Below are 5065 nucleotides of genomic sequence, written 5' to 3'. Positions count from 1 at the left end.
AAGTGTAAAAAAAAAAAAAAGCTAATCCTGAGAAAATGAAAAAGGAAGATGATTAAAAAGAAAGTATTACAGAACACATATATTCTTAGTCTTGTAAAATATGCATGAGTGAGAAGATAATTTATCTCCCAACTGAAGACTAGAGAACACAGCAGAAATGTTTTGCAACTGAAGATTTGGTTTCCATGTACAAATCTTTAGTGTACTCCTTATAACTTATAAAGTTTTATTCATTGCATTCTAACAGTTAAGTATAGCCTCATTTTATGAAGATTTATTCTTCCTTGCCAAAGGAAGTACATGTAACGACTCCAAAATACAGAAGTAATGGGGGAAAAAGAAACACTAGGGCTGCTCCAGAAGTTATGCCTCCTAATGTTTTACGTAGGCCCATGACATCATAGGCAGATGGTGGTGATGTTGCAGTGCAGACTCAAACATCCCTACACTGTTTCATTACATTTTATTGCTGTGTGACAGATGGCAGCAGAGGAGCAGCTGACAAAATGGCATCTGATATGGAAGTGCATAAGAAGCAAAAGTGTGGAATTGAGTTCCTACACAGAAAGAATTGCACTCAGTGACATCCATAAATGCTTGCTGAACATTTAAGGAGACCAAGCAGTGGATGTGAGCACAGTGAGGCTGTGGGTGGTACTTTTCAGAAGCGGCAAGAATGATACACAAACAAGCCTTTTTCCAGACAAACATGCAGATTTTACGAGGATAGCATGCAGGTTCTTGTTCACAGCTGATGACATGCACAGCTAATAGTGATTGACTACACTGAAAAACAGTGTTCTGTAGCTGAGAATTTGTTCCATCAAATAGCGTTTATCTTACCCTTTGTATCTCTTGTAGCTTCCATAGAAACAAATAGGAGGCATTACTTTCAGAGCAAGATATGCACTGTGTATTATGGTGTTGCTTTCAAAAGAGTTTTCCAAAAGTTTCAGTGATGCTTTTTGACATATTTTGACTTTTTTTTTCCAATAGTCTTATGTTTCATTTCATGCCTGTATTATTGTACTAGCAGATGATACCCTTTTAATTATTGGTCAGAATTTTGCTTTTAGTCTTGTTGGGTTTTTTTTTTTCTTTCTTTTTGAGTTGATGAAATATAAAAAAAAAATAAAATCAATACCAAGAGAACAAGTGAAAATTAAACTATCTCAAGTGATATGATTTAATTTCAACATCCCATTTGCCTCAGAGGCATTATCTTCGTACAGTGAATGCATAGCACTACCATTTTAAAACACAACCCAGAAAACAAGAAGTTTTGCAACATTCCAGGATCTCCTTTAAAAAAAAGAAGAAAAAAGATAAAACACTGGTAGCTAATTGTAACACACACTCACTGTTTTCATTAAAATTAAGACACATGCTTTACTATTTCTTTAAAATAAGGAAGACATAACTAAATGCTTAATAAACTAACTATTGATGCACTGATTTCTTCTGCCACCAGAAATAAAGTTACAACAACACTGTCAGGACACAAGTGTCACTGTGGTACTTGCTGCAAAAGTTTTTATCTTGAAGGGGGATGTATTTACATGATACACAAAGCATAGCATAAATATGGAACATTGCATTGTAACCATTACTATGACACAGTGACCCAGCATGTACTGCTGTGCTGACAAAAGGACCTTTAAATACCACTGAAATTAAAGAAACTGCCCTGATTCCAATTCTCTCCTTCTACATCTCTCTTAATAGAGAGCTTTTCCAGACTGGCATGCATTAGAGAAATAAATTTATCACAGCAATTCTACTTTCTGCCTGAAGCAGTAAATAAAAATACCACTGATAAAGGCGTTTAACACACCAACATCTTTCAGTATTCAGCAAGATTTTTTCCTCAGACTTCACAAGTGATTCATTGCCAGTCCCATATAAAAGAAGGCCACAAAAAGTAAGGCCAAAACACAAAGCTGGTTAACATTAGAAAAAAACAAGTAATTTTGTGACGTTATGCCTTGGAATCTCCAATAATATTGAACTGCATCTAGAATATCTCGAGCCATTAAAAGAATAAAGTACTTGTGGAGCAGAATCTTACACTAGAACACAATCACAGAGTTCTGATCAGGATCTCTAGTGACCTCAACAATATCAGCAATAAATAAATAAATAAATAAAATATTAAAAAAAAAAACACAACCGTAAGCAACAATGCCAACACAGGAGACATGATAGCTCTACATCTGCACTCTGCTGCTCAGCTGGTTGTTTTACACATTTTCATAATAAAAAATTTCATTTGCCTCAGTTAAAATAATGTTTTCACTTTAAACTTCTCCAGCATTTACTCAACAGCAAACAGTTGATAGGCTAAAAACTTTCACAGAGTAAATGGACACTGGAGTCATGCGTCCTATTTTTGAGATAACTGCAAACAAACAAAAAAAAATTGGAGATCTTAAGACTGGGAAGTTAATACCCACAAAGCTGAAAAAGCCTGTAAGAAAGGTACAGTCAAGAACTAAGTTTAAATGTTTCCTTCTGGGAACAGGACAAAGAGGGAAAACAGTTCAATGCTTTAAAACTTATTATCAAAAGTATCTGGCCTTTAAACCTAACTAACACATAGCCTGTCAGATCTTTTTCATTTCATTTATATTCCCATTTCAAAAGGCTTCCTTTATCACTTTAATGAACTTTAATGTTCTGACACTACCATAGAATGGCAAAACATAGATACTTAAATTAGCTGAATAATTAACATTCTTAACTTCTGCAGAAGTCAATATATGATCTATAAATTGAATATTCTGTTAGATACGATATAATGAATACTATGGAATACAACACATGCTACAATTTATGAAGAATAATGGCTGGTTTATTTCAGCTTTCAACCTGAACTGTTTCAAAACATTTCAGGTTTTAGCCTTATTTCTGACTAGTTTGGAGCCAAGTTTTCAACTTAAGTTTTCATTTCTTGGACAAGTATGCCAGTTAGACTGCATTATATTCTGAAACGCACTGATCTTTTTTTGCTGAAGCAGTTCCATCTAGAATAAAGCTGCTGGAATAGTCATGAAAAAGTCTAGGATCCACTCACCTCCCTTTTTCCAGATGAGTCTAACGCGCAGTGACTACACATATGAAAGATCACTATCACCTGTGCCCAGAACAGAACGTGTCATGTCATTCGAGCATCCAAATGACAAGGTTACTCAATAAATCTCACCAGGTTGCAAAAAATGATTTTTTTTCCCTGACAATACTCCCTGGTGAAAGCGCAAAGCCATTTGGGTCAGTAAAAACGACCTTCTCCTGAGGAAAAGGGTGCACATTAATCTACTTCAGATATAAATTATCTGATCTTGTGTTTTGATTGGTAAATATTTCTGAATGTCTTACTTTACACCTTCATCTAGGAAAAAAATAAAGTGACAAGGCAAGAGACTCCTTTCTCTTTTACAACTGTGTAAGAATGTTCCACCTTTTTTCCTCTCATTAATTCACATAACTTTCAGTTTTCTACTACATGCTCTACTATATACTGGAATTATTTGACTATCAACAAGCTTTCTCAATGAACTCTGTTATAACGCATGCAAAGATTTCATTTTTGAGACAGTAAACTGCCATTGTAATCATCACATTTTCTGCAGTTAGCAATGAATACACCACAACAGGAAGGATGTAATCATTCCTTTGCCAAATGTAAACTGTCCAAAATACAAGCACCTCCATAAGAAGAATGGTCAGCTCTAGCAGGTTTAATTCAGTCCTACTGACAAGAAGCAACAATTTCCTGATGCCTTTAATAGCTTTGGATTTGTGACATTCATGAAAGTATTCAGCAAAAGAACAAATCTTGTATTTCTCAATTCTTAGAGCATACTTTAACAACCAAGATGTAGACTGCAGTGAGAAGAAAAAAATAGAACATCTCTCATCACGTATTTTCACTTTTGTTATGGATGACAAAAATTTGTAGGGGAGGGGAGAGTCAGTTGCACTTCTCGCAGGTTTGGTACACAGCGAGTCTGCAACCAATGGTGTGAAAATATTAATACAACAGAGTTCATATAAGAGTACAAAAGCTTCATGTCTCACAAGGAACTTAAGCAATCATTACAATGTTCACAGTTACACTATCACAGAAATGTACAAACAGATACTCTCCTGCTTACGAGGAAGCAAAATTGCTTCTGGCAGGTTCTAGGAGATACCAGGATAAGTATTTGCAGGTAGGCCAATAGTCATATACAGAAAAAAGAATGGAACTCACCCAGCTGGTGAAGGAGCTCTCTGGCTATGCAATACCCCTAATGCAGGAAGGGACCTAGGTCCAAGAGATGCTCTCTCATTAGTGGCTGGCCCTTATATGAGTCCTGGGTGGCTCTCCCCTGACTCCACCCCTTCTGGTCATCAGGGGAGCACAGGTGAAAACAATTTGCCTGTGCTCTGTAGGCCAGCCACACCCTTTCACCAGGTGCTTGATCATCAGTTCAAACCATGACCTAGCAGTTCCCCTACAGTTAGTTAGGGAAATCAAGTATAAATCTTATTCCAAGGTCTCATGTGAAAGATGAAAAACCTGTTTCAATTCAAATCCTGTATTTTTTTTTTTTTTTGTTATAATAATTACTTTCAAACTTGGACCCATGTGCTTTGTCTTCTCCTTAACCTTTTTATTTCTGTTCCTCAAGTTGAAGTCACATTATTACAATCAAACATCTAGAATCTGCAATATGATCTTGCTGTTGCTATTGAGTAGTATTATATACTTAAATAGTTAGTACTGGCCAGCTGAGAGACAGTTGCTCATTATGTAATGGTAATTTGCTCATACAACTAAGCCTTAAAACTTATTCTGCTCACTTACATAATCTATTTGAAATAGTACTTTAAAATACATTCAATAATCTGTCAAGAACATTTAGTTTATCTTATTTTATTAACTGTAAAGTATTCAAATCTGCATTTAATCTCACATTCACATCCATTAATCAGCCACTGTACTTTAACAAACACAGCCCTTAAAGCTGTCACTCTATTTGATTATATCCACTGAAATTATTCTCATCTCTCTTTCCAACCC

The 5065-nt window shown here is 35.5% G+C and overlaps 1 long non-coding RNA gene across 1 annotated transcript; it reads right to left on the bottom strand.

Annotated features, from left to right (window-relative positions):
• Positions 1-1165: 1165 nt before the first annotated feature.
• Positions 1166-4552, bottom strand: LOC109369730. The gene is made up of 3 exons (XR_002119154.1): positions 4253-4552; positions 3074-3133; positions 1166-1302 (listed from the first exon to the last, which is right to left on the bottom strand). It is a non-coding gene; the product is annotated as an uncharacterized LOC109369730 (long non-coding RNA).
• Between the last annotated feature and the right edge of the window lie 513 nt (positions 4553-5065).

The sequence above is a fragment of the Meleagris gallopavo genome, chromosome 13, assembly GCF_000146605.3.
Source record: "Meleagris gallopavo isolate NT-WF06-2002-E0010 breed Aviagen turkey brand Nicholas breeding stock chromosome 13, Turkey_5.1, whole genome shotgun sequence".
NCBI lineage: Eukaryota > Metazoa > Chordata > Aves > Galliformes > Phasianidae > Meleagris > Meleagris gallopavo.
The sequence above is the reverse complement of the archived record's forward strand: the minus strand, read 5'-3'. Positions and strand labels throughout refer to the sequence as shown.